The sequence below is a fragment of the Phoca vitulina genome, unplaced genomic scaffold (assembly GCF_004348235.1).
Source record: "Phoca vitulina isolate PV1807 unplaced genomic scaffold, GSC_HSeal_1.0 scaffold11, whole genome shotgun sequence".
Taxonomy (NCBI): Eukaryota; Metazoa; Chordata; class Mammalia; order Carnivora; family Phocidae; genus Phoca; species Phoca vitulina.
Genome location: NW_022589714.1, coordinates 47,382,027 through 47,398,148, shown reverse-complemented (window position 1 = coordinate 47,398,148; position 16,122 = coordinate 47,382,027). Strand labels below are relative to the sequence as shown.

General features: G+C 48.5%; 1 protein-coding gene across 5 annotated transcripts in view; it reads left to right on the top strand.

The window, feature by feature from the left end:
* ANKS1A (ankyrin repeat and sterile alpha motif domain containing 1A) overlaps positions 1-16,122 on the top strand; it is a 179,415-nt gene that overhangs the window by 129,365 nt on the left and 33,928 nt on the right. The gene's annotated exons all lie outside the window — the stretch shown is intronic.

Below are 16,122 nucleotides of genomic sequence, written 5' to 3'. Positions count from 1 at the left end.
CTCTCGAGGCTGCAAAGGGCGGTCAGAAGCCAGCCAGGCTGAGAAGAAAGGCGGCCATGTGCCAGGCCTCCCTTTGGGTGGATCTGTTGGCACATTGTGGTTGCTTGCCAGGCTGCAGAGATAGAGGAACCAGAATTTTGCGTTCTTACTAAGGTCGTCCTAACTCACTTCTGACGGGTCCACGATAAAGGGAGAAAATTAAGTACAATGAGGAGTGTCATGGTAGCACTGCTGGGGTTTGGTTACCAACTGCCTTTATTCTGATTATGTCTCTTCTTTTTTTGTGCTTCATTTTCCTTTCTTCTATAAAACGAAGGGGATAGTTTTCATGTTAATTTAAAGTTCTTTTCCTGTATTCAGATTTTTTGTTTTGAAATAATTATAGATTCACAGGGAGTTGTGGAAATAGTACAGAGAGATCCTTTACTCAGTGCCCTTCACCCAGCTTCTGCCAGTGGTAGTATATTCCATAACCCTGATAACAATATCAGAACCAGAAAAGTGACGCTGGCATAATCCACACACCTTATTCACATTTCACCAGTTTGACGTGTGTGTGTGTGTGTGCGTGCGTGCGTGCGTGCGCGTGCGCACACGCGCGCACGGTTCTATGTGGTTTATTAGCTGTAGGTTCATGTAACCACCACCACAATCAAGATCAGAACTGCTCTGTCACAAAGCTCTCCCTCATACTCCCATCGTGTTCATTTCTAAAGTCCTTACTTGCCGTGATGAAAAGTTGGCAACGGTATAATGTTCCCGTGATCCAAATTAGGAGGGAAAATGGCCTACAAACTTCCTAAGTTAGGGACCACTGCCCTGTGTCCCGTTGTAGACGTGGGCCAGCGCAGTGCTCTGCACAGAAGCTATTTTCCTGAGAGAGGCAAGTGCCCAGGGATGCAGAGAGCTAAGGGTGAGAACGCTCATCTCTCTCTGAGGCCCTTTCCCTTCAGGGTCCAACCTCTGGAGGCTTCAGTATCTTCCACAAAGGTTGCTCCATGTGCTGCCACTTCCCCGACTTGCAAAGTCAGTAGCGTATCTCAGCAGAGAGGCAAGAAGCAAGGTTTAGGCCCTGTATTGCCCATCTCGTTTCCTTGGTCAAGTTACTTAACCTCTCTGAGCCATCCTTTCCTTCCTCGCCAAACCGGTTAGGGCGCAAGGGCTGAGTTTGTCGATCCTCGTACCACCAGCTGTACTCACTTATTCCCACTTCTGGGAGCAAAGAGTTTTTGAAAAGGAGGTTAGGGGTTTTGTACTTCACAGTTTTGACTAGGGCCATCCTGTTTATTTTCAACCGTGTAGGAGCATATTTGAGATTCTGATGCGTGTGCATGCACGCAGACACACACAAACTTGCACACACATACAGCCTGAGCTCAGAGGAACTTGGGAAAAACAAGTCTCTTGTTGATCATGGTTACAGTGGACACCACACTTCCCTCAGTCTAAACTTACACTTTCTCGACACCAATTCATTTGTTGCTTAAGCCTTTGATTTGTTAAGAGGTAGAATCCTAGAAGACAAGGCTCCTGTACCTCGGTTAGCAGTAGCACCAGGAAGCCCCATCTGGGACCCCTGACCTTTTGCCAGGGACTCTTGGGGGTCTCAACAAGCTTCCACTTCTCCCATTTATTCTCCCTTCTAGACCTGAGGGATTGGCACACCTGTTGAGGCCGCCTGCCCGCTGTCTCTTCCCTCTCTCCTCTTAGCCCAGCACTCTGTGAGGAAAGGACAAAGTTTCCCAGGGTCTCCCCAGTTTTGCTGTAACTGAAATAGGCACACAGTCCCCTTTTTACTGCTCGTCAAACAAAACAAAAATGGAAAACTCAGGGGCGAGAAGAAATAGCCAATAAAGAGCCAACAATGGAGATGTTATAAAGTTATTGGAAATATTAAAGCAATAATTGTCCTGGGTCCTACTCAAACATTAATAAACCAGGTCTTTCCTTGACTCCTCTAACTTCTTCCTCATGAAGTTGTTGTCTTGAGGCTATGGCTCCCTACCTCCTGGGCGTGCACGCAAAGCCCCTAGAGAACAGTTCTTGACAGTGATAAATGCTTGCAAAAGAGTTGAGACTGGCGTGTTGTGGTTGCTCGGGAATCCTGGTGCAGGCCGAGGCTGGAGATGATCTTTTGGTGGGTGGCCCGGGGATCTCCCAGTGCAAAGGTTTCGCAATGTGGAGAGTACAGCCCTGTCTTTTCTGCCTTTCTTCTCTCTGTATGCTGTGTTTATTGATGGGCTTCCTGAGAATATTCGTGCAGTTTGTAATTGCAAGCCTCCCTTGGTAACAGGCCCAAGAGTGCAAGTCCACAGGGGTTCTCCTGGTGCAGGCGGTCTTCACTGAGACTGTTTTGAAACGGCTGTGTTCATTCTGGTTACCCGGTGTGGTTGTATACTTTAATGTGAAGCTTATCCCACAGCGGTTTCATGCTGCTGCCCATATAGGGAATGGCTTCTCTCAGGAGTCCCAGAAGACGTGTGACCCTGCCCTGCCAGCCCAGTGAGAAGCAAGGGCTTATGGCTCTCCCTTTACCAGTGTCCTTTCTTCAAATGCCAGGTCCTTTCCACAGCCTCCCACTCCCTCTGCGGTCAAAAGGAGCCCCTGACCTTGAGCCCTGGTCCCAGAATTTATTGGGCTAATTCGAGGATATCAAGTTGTGCTAGGCCAAGAAAGTGAGATGGCAACTTAAACTGTTTAGGAATACTGACATGGATGGTAAACTCCAAAGAAAAGCAAGGGGGTGATAGCGTTTAATCCAAGAGGCCAGTGGCCTCAGAGGAGCATGGAAGGGAGGCAGTGGCCTAGGAAAGGCATGCTGTTTCGTGGCCGTGTTCTATTTCCTACAGCGGGTGGTGGGCTTGTGGTTGGGTCATTTCTTACTGGTGTTTGAAATCATAATATTATAAAATAGACCCTTTGGAATTTAAGAAATAATTCTTTTTTTCAAGAGGAATGAACACAGTTGCTTGTGGTTGAGGCCAGCTACGGCTGATAATAGAGGTTGTTGACTGAGGGACTCAGCAGTGAGATAGTGAGGATGCAGCTGGAGGCATCTTAGGTGGAAAAATACCACACATCTGGGCAAGCCACCACTTTCCTCCTCTCGTTTCCTCTTCGGGAAAAAAAATCTCAGATCCAAGAAAGACGTATGTCCTACACACATCTCTCCCTAAGAATCCGTTAGATGTACCTGCTTTCTCTTCAGGTGTTTTTCCACTGGGTATTGACTAAACCCGCCCAGTGCTTGGTACCTGCTAGGAGCCCCAGTGGGAAATAGAAGCGGAGCTGAAGGGGCGTGGCGTGCACATGTCGAAGGACCCAGGGTTCATCCTTGGACGATATTTATGTGAGTGTGTTTGCTTTAGTGTAGTACATACAGCCGGGCTGCCTCTGCCCCAAGGATCCTAAAACAAAGACCTTAGACGCAGTCAGTCCAGAAAGGGTGCTGGGAGGGAACCAATGCTTTTCCAACGCTTGCTGTGTGCCGGCCACTCTACCCGGGTTACCACATTTAATCCCCATACCGTACCTCGAAGCAGGTGTCATCATCCATATTTACAGGCAAGGTTCAGGTAGGTTATGTATTTTGCCAGAGGGACAAACCAAGGATAAAGCCTTGCTCTGACCCCAAAAACTTCTTTTATGTTAGACTGCACACAGCGTGGAGGAGCACAGGTGACTTGAGCTGGTCCTGGACAGAATTATAGGGTGACGATTTGGGGGCTGCAGATGAGGCAGAAGCCCACCCGGCTCGGGCTTGGGATCTCAGGAGCAGCAGGAATGGAGGTTGGTGGGTAGGGTGGGGTAAGAGGTGGGCACCACCATTAGGCCTCCAGCCAGGGCCAGGCATCCCAGGTGCACTGTTGTCCCTGGTCTCAAGCTCTGCCTTCCTACCCAAAAAATAATTATCCTCCATGTGCTTATTCTCACAGAGTATTTCCACATATCTTATCCTCCATGAGCATATTTGGGGGACATAAGGATGCCATTCCCATCATTTTTTATACTCCCTGATGGGTGGGGCAGGACACAGACTAGTTCCTAGCTCAGGCTTTTTGTTTAGGTTGAGCTTGGATGCCCTTGAACTTCACAACACATCTAGGAGACTTGGAGGACTCCAGTTGCTTTGCCTCCGTGCCCCCTGGTCTGCCAGGGTAGGTAAAGGGTACCATGTGGAGGGGAAGGGTCTTAGTTAACCTGGCGACTCTCTGTTTCTGTGCTCCCCGCTTGAGATCTGGCCTGCCAGGAGTTCCCGTTACCAAGTGCTGTGTGGGAGTGAATGGCAGCTGGAAATTTGACTTGCATGAGGTAGCCCCTGAGTTGATAGAATATAAGAGCCCATGACTTGCTAATGCCTTTGATCTGTTACTCACACGGCCCTTGGCCATTTGGCCCTGGCCCCTGGCATTGATCAGTGAAAGCGTAGGGCATTGTGCAAACAGGAACTGCGATGAGGAAGAAGGAAGGGCTGAGAGTATGCTGGGATTCATCCGGGTTTGTTTACCAGCCCTCAGTGGAGAGGCTTTTCAGGAAAAAGGAGCCAGAGAGGGGTTCTGTGTCTCTGGTAGTTGAGACTTACTTGAAAACGAAAGCAGTTTGTGAATTACGGCGCGGCGGGGCTCACAGTATCGGTGATGGGCTAGTGTTTATTGGGCGTTGCTGCCAGGCCCCCACAGGGGCTTTCTGCATGGACACTTGGGACGGGGGTTGTTTGGTTAATTACAAACCTCTGTTAAAGGAGGAAGTCATTTTTAAAAAGAATACAAACATTTTAATTTCACCCCGAACGGATAGGTGTGCATCCCGGTGTTTCGATGTGGAGCTAGGGCCTTTTCTTCCCCTGTCGACTTGCTAATCTGGAGTTTTCTGTCCACTATTTATGACATGAATCACGCCCATAAAACATCATTGGTTAAAACTTCCAGTTTGAGTTTCTTAAAAGTAAAGCAAGAATTTAGCCACTTGTGAAACAATCTGAGTACGGAATCCTTTTAGAATGTTTTATAATTTATTTCTCCAACGACACCTAATCCAAGAGCACGTTTTTAAAAAATGATTTCTGTTATTGAGTCTCCTCAGAGCATCTCCTTGGTTGTCACAGAAACCGCTCTTTTTGTGCTTGTTTCATCGTTTATGTAATGTTTAATCAAATTTTCTGTTTTCATCAACAAATATACAGCCATCTTAAACAGTTTTAGAAATGATCCCAACTGATTCTTGGTAAGCGGAACACCCAGTGGGTAGAAGCAGAAGACCCGTGAGTGTGCTCAAGAGAATCGCCTGGGAATGTGGGCATGAGTCCCCTGAGGGAATAGATGGTGTGCAGTTCGGTCAGCTAGCTAGAGGTCATTACCGGACCCTCGAGCTAGGTGTTGTGATCTCTGTTGCAGATGGCCCTGCTGATTCCACAGTCTGCCTCTCTTACTGCCTGCTCACCCTGCCCTGCAGGAGCCAGCTCTCTCGGAGGCCTGGGGCTTGACGACAGCACCACAGCCTCTAGGCCTCACCTCCACCTCTGCAGGGCTGAGTTGAGACCCTGCTTCCTCTCCTCTCTCTCCTCTCTCGGGTGTTGTCGTGGGTCCCCCCGTGTTCTTGCCAAGGAGCTGCCTTCTAGAAAGGCGGCACCTCCCTCCCATGAAACGTTTTGTCCTGAATGGAGAAGCAGCCTCCAGCTGAGTGTCCAGGAAGTGAGCTATTGTTCCCACAGCACGTTCTAAACATTTCCTGCCAGAAGGAAGCCCTTTCCCTCTGGTTTGTCCTTTTTTTTTTTTTTTAAAACAAAACAAAACAAAAAACAACAAAGGAACCTAGGTTTTGATTAACTTGTTTTTAAGGTAGAATTCTGTTTATTTTGGAACCAGATGAATGTGAATCATGAGTGCAAACCCTTTCTAATCTCTATAAATTGAGGGGAGCAACAGAGTAGGACTATGTCGGCTGTTTGCCTGGTATCGGTGCTCTTACAAGGACCATAGACGTTTCTCAGGGTAAGCAAGACTTCCATCTGGTCAGGTGGGTTCCAGAGTGAAAACTAAATGACTCTTAGGCTCAACCCTGTTTTTCCAAGGACTTCGTTTTGAAATGTTCCTTAGTACTTTCTGCTATGGCCCCGGGACATGGCAGGGACACCAAAACTTCCCAGTAACAGGGGCAGACAGACATTGCCTTTGGAGAAGGAGCAAATCTCATTTTCTGTGCTTACAGTAGCAAGAAGCTTGTCTTCACCTATAGGGTGATGTCTTTCAGGGAATGGATGAGTCACACGAAGACCCCACGTCTTTTAGACAGTGCGGAGCTTGCTCAAGTGTCATAATCAATGAACTCCTCATCACAGCTCCCTCTGGGAACCAAACTCTGCCCTAGGACTTCTTTTTTTTTTTTTTTTTTTTTAAGATTTTATTTATTTATTTGACAGAGAGAGAGACAGCGAGAGAGGGAACACAAGCTGGGGGAGTGGGAGAGAGAAGCAGGGGAGGGAACCCGATGCAGGGCTCGATCCCAGGACGCTTAACGACTGAGCCACCCAGGCACCCCTGCACTAGGACTTCTTGTACATTGTCCCACAACTTTACAGCGGCCCTGTGTTGTATCTTCATGTAGCCTTTGAAGAAACTGAGGCCTGAAGAGGGGTCGAGTCATTTGCCCATGGCAATGATCCCATGAGTGAGGAATTTTTCCACACTTAATAGAAGACGAAATTGAAAGAGAAGTTAAATGGCTTATCTAAGGTCCCACAACTAATTTTAAGAAGATTTTAAAGTCAGGTTTTTTTTTATTCCAAAGTTCCAGTTCTTTACTGTGCAGACCCTGTTCAGTGTTCTCAACCCCGTATATTTGAAATTGTGCTCTGAGCTTTAATAGAGTAGAAGCTAAGCCCTAAATAAGCTGGACAGCGTGAGTTACAAAGATAATGAATGAGTTGGGGTGCCTGGGTGGCTCAGTCGTTAAGTGTCTGCCTTCGGCTCAGGTCATGGTCCCAGGGTCCTGGGATTGAGCCCCACATCAGGCTCCCTGCTCCGCGGGAAGCCTGCTTTCTCCCTCTCCCACTCCCCCTGCTTGTGTTCCCTCTCTCGCTGTCTCTCTCTCTGTCAAATAAATAAAATCTTTAAAAAAAAAAAAAAAGATGAGTTGGGCACTAGTCATGTATTTCTAGGACTCTGACCATGGACGTTATTTAGCTTCTCTAGCATTTGGTTTCCTCCTCTGTAAAGTGGGCAGAATCAGAGCTCTCTCCTGGGCTGGATGTGAGGATGAACTGAACCACTGGGAGGACACTCAGCTGGTGCCCAGTGCAGAGTGTCCCACTGACAGAACCTGGCCCCAGAACCTAATAACCCTGGAAAGCTCGAGTGATAACATTGTTGATCAAAAGTAGTTTCCAAGGAGAAGGGTACCTTGCTGTGAGCACCTGGATTCAATTTTCAGGAACGATGACCTCCCAGAGTAGGAAAGGGATAATTTAATAAGCTCTCAACACAGTCCACCCACCTTTCCCTTGTTCCCTCGGTGTTCTGAGGGTGGATTTGATCTCATTTTATTGATTTCAGTCTATAGAGGCTACAAGCCCGTTCCCTTAGCTGAGTATTCTAATGCGCTGCTTATCATGCTAAAGTAAGTCACCAGCGGAGGGATCAGTGTCTTTTGAGTCGGATTAATATGAACCAGTTTCCCAGGGTTTGCTCATCCCTGGGAACACTGATAATTGAGTTTTCAGACTGTCAAGACTGGGGTTAGCCTGGGTTCCAGAATAGAGAAAGCCACACCACAACAGAGAAGCTGTGCTGAGAGCCCTTCACCGTGAAAGCTTGGTGACACGGAATAATGGTGAAGTCAGCTTTCCCACATTCCTTTCTGTTTGTTTCCTTTGCCTGCTGGGCATGTCTCTGCTTATTAGCATGTTGAGCAGAGTTCATTACAAATGGTGAAACTCAAATCAGTGTTGATCTTACAATTTATTATTCTCTGAAAGATTTGATCCTGAAAGAAGTATTTTCCCCAGTATTTTATTATGAAAATTTTTGAACATGCAGAAAACTTGAAAGAGACTTGAATAGTGGCTACCTATCTGCCACCCAGAGCCTAGATTCTACAATTGCATTTTACTGCACTTGTTTTATTTCATATCTATCCATCCCTCAGTCCACTTAGAAAACGGTTATTTTTGTATGCATTTTGAAGTAACTTGCGGACATCATACATTTCATCCCTAAACAGCTTAACCATGCATACTATTAACTAGAGTTTGATAGATATCTATTCATAGGGTTTTGGGGGAAGAGGCGGTAAAATGTATACAAAGTGAAATGCATAAGACTTAACTCTACCATTCCCTGAGTCTGTGTGACCCAAATTCCTATCAAGATGCAGAATATTGCCATAAACCCAGAAAGTTCCCTTATGCCCCTTCCCAGTCACTCCTTACCACTCCCTTACCCCCAAGAACTACTCTTCTGAAATTTTTCCACCTCTCTAGATTAGTTTTGCCTGTTCTAGAACTTCATAAGTGGAATCAATGCAGTGTGTGCGCTTTTGTGTAAGGCTTATTAAAAAGAAAACCACAGGTCCAAAATGGCATCCCTTAGGCCAATTCACCAGACTGGGTCTTAATTAACCTAACCTAATTGCACTTTCCACCTTCCCTAGAAATGTACCCTTCACGGGTCATTCTGGAATTTTTCTGGTCAGCACCAATTAGGTAATCTGTCACATTCCCCAAAGAAAGATGAGGTAATCTACCTACTAAGACCTGTTTGTCCCCAAAGGAAGGTGACCTCACCTGAAATAATCCTTTTTTCTGTTTTTGACTTCCTTGTCCTGCCTTTAAAATCCTTTCCCTTTCTGTAGCTCTTTGGAGCTCTCCTCTACTTGCTGGATGGGATGCTGCCCGATTCATGAATCATTTAGCAAAGCCAATTAGATCTTTAAATTTACTCAGTTGAATTTTGTTTTTTAACAGGCTCATCTGAAGGATTTTAACTAGTGCTTTATAATGAATTTTGAGAACTCTGTCAACTTCGTTTATCCAACTTCTTCCTATTTTGTAAATTCAGAGACAAGAGTGGTAAGCTGCAGAAAAATCTCAGGGCAGCTGATGGATACGGATAGTGTATTTCTTTAATATATATGTGATTTTTTTTTTTTACACCTTAAGTATATGTAATTTGGTGCTCCGAGTTTTACATCTGACTCCCCTGATATTATGAGGCAGATGTTCCCCTGCAGAATCTGAGGAGCCGGCAGATGTGGGGCCCTTTCCTGGGCCACACTGCTGAGGAAATGCATTCTGAATGGAAATTTAGGGTGTCTTCTTTGCGCTGGCTTAATCCATAGCCAGGCTGACAGCACAGCCAGTGCGCCTCTGTGCAAGAATTGGAGCGAGGGAAGGTTACTTGGTGGCGGTGGTGGTGATTGTGATAGAAAAGCCAAGGCAGGTCCACGAAGCCGATTGCCCGGTGTGCCAGAGAACCGCAGCTTCCCTGAGGTGTGTGTCCTTCCTCCGCATTCCTCCCCACTCTCCGCAAACAAGCCTCCTCCTGGATAGAAAGTAGATTGCGTACATTGGAATAGAACCCAGATACATAATCCTCATTAATCTTTCAGATTCTTGTCCCACTTATTAAAGCCAGTATTTGGCACATAACCCAGAGTTATGTGGCAAGCAATAATAAAGTTAATTGGAATCTAGGTCTCCCAACTTTTTTCTTCTTTCAGCAGTTTCTTGGGGCTTAGAGTTAAAGATTGGCTGGGTAGCAAGCTGCTCTAGGGTGAGAAGGGCATTGGCAAGGGTTGTTGGCCCAGAAGGTCTTCCTCCCTGTCAAGGTGCCGCGTCTGGAGCATGCGCCTCTCCTGGCCAGCTGGGAGACGTGGGGTGGCAGCAGCTTCCAGGGGCAAGGCCCAGTCAGTAAGCCAAGAGGTGTGTGAGAGGTAAAAGTGAGGAAAGAGGAGGGGGGTTGGGGGACTCAGGTGCCATGGGGAAGCAGGAGTGTCTCTGGCTTTCCCTCTCCACCAGCCTCGCCTGGGGCAAGCGCACACCGGCTTTCCTGTGAGACCGTCAGCCTCACAAGCACAAAACACTGCTCAAACAACCACTTTGTGGTTCTCCCAGCCTGGGAGAAAGCGAGGGATTCAAGTGGGGGGTACAACCATAAATACAGCAGCAATCTGCATGCCCCCTGTGATGAGACAAATGAAGCCCCCGCCCACAGTGTGCTCTGGGGAAGAGAAGTTACTCATTGTTAACGGAGCTGCCGCCGCAGCCTCAGCCTCCTCTCGGCCTCGGAAGGCCAGCCCTGAGCCTGTTGGCAGACATTGATTCATTCCCTGCGCTCTTCTCTCCTCCCCCACCCTCTCCTGCCTCCCTCTCCTAAAAGCAGTTGACAAGGTTAGAAAATGAGGACAAATAATTTACTTCAATCCATCTCTGTCTTTCCCAAGGCCTTGTGCAATTTGCTCGGGGGCGGGGGGGAGAGGGAAAAGAGTAACCCCAGACCCTGGTCAGTGACCCTTTCTCAAATGTGGAATCAAAGCCCACTCTAGGCCGCCAGTCTGTCTGCTGCGAAGAGGCAGTGAAGACCGAGGTGGTGATGAATTCTTGCGTGGCTCCGGGGCCCGGGAGTGCAGCTGTCAGCCGTCTTTAGGGCTCCTTGCCCAGCTGGAGGAGCCAGCCGACTGGCGCGTCAGCGGTCGCCTGATGGCACGGGCACAGCAGCCAGAGAGACTGAGTGGTTAGGGCTCAGTTCCTCAGCCCTGTGCTCCAAGGAGTGGGGAGCACGGTCCAAGCAAGGCCGTCTGGCCAGAGGAGAGGGTCTGCCCCTTGGTACCCCAGCGCAGGGAGCTTGGGCTCCCCGGGGAGCAGGCTCGGCCACCCATGGCACTTCGCGGAAGTGAGAGGTGTGCCATCGGCAAGGAGTTTGGGATTCTGCCCTCGGAGGAGGGCTCCAGTCCCCTCACCTGAAAAATGGGTTAACATGTTTGCGTGGCAGTGAGTTGAGGCTCTGCGCGGCTGTTGAGGGCAAGGGCCAGCTGGTAGGTGTAGGGTGTGGGGTGGCTGTGCCAGCAGCGCAGGGACATTGGAGAATCCAGACTGGGGGCCAGAAGTGTTGGCTGCCTTTCTTCCCTGACCGTAATGGTGAGGTGACTAGCCTGATGTGGGCATTTAACAAAGTCTAGCTGTTCTTCTTTGTCACCGGCCACCTCCAGTGGGCCCGCTCTGCCTGTGCATGGCACCGTGTGGGATCTAAAAGACACAGTATGAATCAGGGTCCTTACCCTTAGTGGTTCTATAGTGTCTGTGGGACACATCATAAAACAGTGAATCAGGGAAGTCACAACGCAAACCAGAGTGTGTTTCTTGGCCAATAAGGTATTAAGCATTGGGGTAGAGAAGGAGAGGTAGAAGGGGTCTCTAGCCCTGGTGGTACAGGCCCAGGGGGACTGGTATGTATTTTCCAACTGGTGGGAGGGAGCTCCTAGGGAGCTGAGAGCTCCCCAAGCAGCAGAAGGATTGGAAGGGAATGCCTGACATCAAGAACCAAATTTAGTGGCTGGTGAATTGCAAAAACCTCTCCCTTCATGTTCCCGTTTGCCCCAAAAGAAGGTAGGAGGAGGTGATCCCTTTCCCTTCCTCCTCCCCATTAGGCCCCCCTTACGGGCATCTTGACCAGACTGATTACTGCTCTCCCAATATTTGGCTCCAAATTGGAGCCCCTGAACATAGCCATTGCTTCTAACTTCTGGAAGGGAAGTTTCATATAGGCCTTGATGCCAAGTTGCACCGGGGCTCGTGGTTCTCCTGTGGACTCCCTGTGCCTAAAGAAGTGTTTCTGCCCCCAACAGCAGTCTTCTCCCTCCCCTAGCTCCTGATAGCCAGTGAAAAGACTAGTGTAATCTGACTTGTTCCTGGAAGCCAGGATATAGTGATAGGGAATGGAGGCCTCTTTATCTGTATACAGAATATCACCTCCCACTGCCAGCCTTTGAGCACCCAGGAGCCTGTGTTCTGAACGAGTACCTGTCAGCAGACCTCAGCAGCAGTGTCTTGAGTGTTTGTTTTTATTCTTGTTCTCAGCCACATGGGGAATATGTTTTATACATCCGTGGTGGGGCTGGGAGGGGAGAGTCTAAATAGGATAGCCCTGAATGCAGTCTGAAAATGGAGTATTTCCAAGCATTTTTAAAATACATGCATCCATTATGGTGATAGATTTCAGGCCTTACTTTACCAAACACAAACAGAAGTTCCCTATAGCGTTTATGTGAAGTGCAGGATTAAAGTATGGGCATTGTCCGTCTCTCCCCCAAGATGTCACTGACCCTACACAACAGAAAAGAGAACACTGAACTGTGCCCTTCCATGACATTCCATCTGCCTCTTTCTCCCCTGAGATGCAGAACATTTCTGGGAAAACAGCCTAATCAGATTGGTTTTTTTAACTCAAGCCTAAATGGTGAAACTACACAAAGTATATAGATCAGAATGGTATCTGTTTTCTCTGACAGCTCCTCTTTGTCTAGACTGAAATGACCATATTCTGTCTCTGCTGGTTCTGGGCCATGGAGGGTGTGGCGGAGACAGAAGATGAGCTCCAGCTCCTCCCTGTCTCCCAGGCCCAGGCTGAGGTGCTGGGCAGGATCACAGCCCCAGGCAGCCCAGTGCTTACGGTGTCGGGCCAGGCACCTGCCAGTCTCTGCCCACACAGGACCTCCTCATTGCCACGTTCCTCCTAGCCCTGTGTCGCCACCAAGGCAGGAAGCGGTGCCGGGTTGTAAGCTGTCCATTGACTGCTGGGTACTCCTGGTTCCTGTACAAACTAGAATCTTCTCAGCGTGACTTAGCTATACAGTTCACAGGACAGCAAAGCATAGTGTATAGTTTCCATGAAACAGTTGTGAGTGTCCTTGTGCACCCTGCCAGAGGGTGGGCTGTGGAAACATGGGCTGTTCCTGGCCCTTTGTAGTTGGTGTGAGGGTGACTCCTGGGGCAGGCAGGAAGGAAGGAACAGAGCAAAGAAGCAGCAGGGTGTTCAACTCTGTTCACTCTGATTTCAAAAGGCCCTTTGGTAAAATCTCATGAATTGGGCCAGGAGATGTTGATTGGTTAGGTCCACTGGGGCTTTGGGTGTTGGGTGATTATGAGGACAATGAAACATGTACTGTAGGTGACTTGACTTTATATGAAAAGCTACCTTGGGGCTTGGGGTCATCCCCCATTTCAGCTCTTATCCCCCCCTTGATACTCTGCATGGCCTTGGGAAAACAGCTTTTCCACTACTGGCTCTGAGTAAATGGAACCCCCCCCCACCCGCCACTTCCTTTCATTCATTGAGTGAGTTGCCTGTTTAACAAGAGCCAGGCCCAGGGGGTAAAATGGCAAGTAAAACACACTTTCTTCCTACCCTCGTGGTTCTTACAGTGGTGATTCTCCCACATATACTCTCTTTGGCCTGAAAGACGGATCCATAGCCAGGTGGAACCATTCCAGGGATAGGACCCATCCTCCCCTCCATGTAGGAAAAAGTTTTCTCACTTTGAGCACCTTACTTTTTTTTTTTTTAAGATTTATTTATTTATTTGAGAGAGAACATGAGCAGGGGGAGGGGCAGAGGGAGAGAGAGAATCTCAAGCAGACTCCCTGCTGAGCATGGAACCAGACGCAGGGCTCCATCTCAGGACCTTGAGATCATGACCTGAGCCAAAATTAAGAGTCGGACACCCAACTGACTGAGCCACCCAGGTGCCCCTGAACACCCTATTTTTCTCCTATAAATATAGAGTAGGACAAGGAAGGCACATCAGCAGGTATGTAGGGTGTGCCTGCTCTTTGCCCAGCTCGGAGGCTTCTGTGATCTGAGTAATCCAGGCTTTGGGACCTGTGCACTGATGTATCCTTCAGTGCAGCCGGGGGTGGGGGAGCAGCTTGGCCTGGAAGGGAAGAGCTGTCTGCAAATATCCCTAAGCCTTTCCTGAGGAAGAGGAGGTGCTCTAGGGGAATAACCAGACCAGTGGGTTGAAGTTGGATAAAAAAAGGTTCAAATGTATAAAAAGACATGTTATAAATTGGTGCTTTCTGCAAATAGGGCGAACTGACGGGGAGAGTAGTGCCCCATCTCTGGAAGACCTTTAGCAAAATCGGACATGGGGTTGGAGTTGGGATTATATGACCTGTGGGGTCCCTGCTGCGAACTCAAGATTTTGTGCCTGGAAGAACTGTCAAGAGAGAACTAGGATTTATCCTACATATACACTTGTATGCGGGTACAAGCATGTCTGTAGAACAGTGTTCGTCATGGCGCTGTTGAGAATGCGAAAAGATTGGAAACTACACACGTGCCCACCAGGGGACTGGTTAAATAAATAGCCACACACTGGATGACACACCTCATCTCATCCATTTAAAAAAAAAAAGAATGTTCTTATGAACTGTGGAAAGAACTCCAAGATGTATGATTAAATAGAGAAAGGACGATGCAGAACAGCATATCCAGACTGCCTCTGTCAGTATGGGGGTAGGGTATCCTCATATGTTTGCTCACGTGGGACTGCAACACATCTAGAAGCATACTTGAGAAACTGGTCATACTGGTTGCCTGCAGACAGGAGAGCTAGACAGCTGGGAGACGGAGATTTTCCTCTGAATAACCTTTGTACTTTTTGAACCTTGAATCATGGAGATGTAGGACTTGTCACAGAATACAAGTAAGAATATTTTTTTTAACTTTAAAAACAACAAGGTTTTACTAGTTGGAGCTCTGAGGCAAACAGAGGGGAAGTGGAAAGCAAACGAGCCTTTGACTGGGCATCTGCTGTGAGCCAGGTCTTTGGCCGGATGCTTGATGGACGGGCTACTTTTAATCCACACAACAGCTCTTTATAGGAGGCAAGACGCATTCCCATTTTTGTAGATTTAACACTGAGGCTGGGAAAGGACAGAAGTGCTTGCCTGTCCACTTGGGTGGGGACTGCACCAGGCTGCCTGTTGAAGGAGGCAGCTCTTGGAATGGGGCAGGGTGGGGGACGGGGAGGAGTGTGGAGGCCAAAGAAAGTGATGTGCTAGGAAGGGAAGGAGAAAGGCATTTTCTTCAGGGAGCGGGACAGACCTGCTGTAGCGTTGCCCACTTCTGTGCTGGCCTCTGCGCCGTGGGGCCAGTAAGCAGAGGCACACCTCCGCTGTGTTGTGTTTCTCTTGGCTGTTGCTGAGCTCAGGGATGGAGTTCCCAGTGCGTGTTAACAGGCAATCAGGTGACTGCTGGAGCTGGCAGGCATTTCTGTGGCCAGAGGAAAATAGCCACAGCTCCTGGCTGCAAAGGGAAGGATGTGTTCTTCTGCTGGGTGTCAAATGCGCCATCTTTGTCTGCCAGCTGGAGACTGGATGGAAAGTTGGTGGTGGTGGTTTTTGTTTTTGTTTTTGTTTTGATTGTCAGACCCAGGCTCCTTACTTGCACTTAGTGGAAAACGCATCCAAGCTCTGGTACAAAAGGTTCTCTTTCCTATTTTTTTTGGAAAAAGAGCCATGAATGAGCTCATTATCGCTGCATCCCAAAAGAGGAGAAGGAGAGGAAGAGAAGGTGGCCTCCTCCTTACTGCCCTGCCCTGCCCCTGGCCAGGTTTCCTGGAGTGGGGGGCTTGGCTCTGGCTCAGGGTGACCAAAGCCAGATGGCTGGAACAGGTGGTCCATACAGGGGGCAGTGCTGGAGACGTTGGATGCTTCGAGACCAGCTTGCTCTGCTACGATCCGGAGGAAGGATACATTTCTGTACCTTCAGGGAGCAAAAGATTCTCTGATCAGAGTTATATGCCTGCCTCACTTTGACTTCTACGAGGCTCCCGTGTTCAGGTTCTCTGCTTGTCTCAGCTCTCAAAATTGTCCTCAGCCCTCAGAGCTGGCAGCCAGGCAATATTAATTGTCTGTTGAATGCTAGCATTTGCCAGGCACTGCTCTAGGCACTTGGGGTGTCGCATGGAACCAAGTTGGCCAAGTCTCTGCTCTCATGGAATTTAAATTCTGGTGTGAGCAGTGAAATGTGCCAGGCCTGGCCTGCAGTTGCCCCCTGTGCCCCGTCTCTGCTGGGCTAGGGGAACTGCTGCAGGGAGCGATACATAAATGCCTCGGAAGGAAGATTC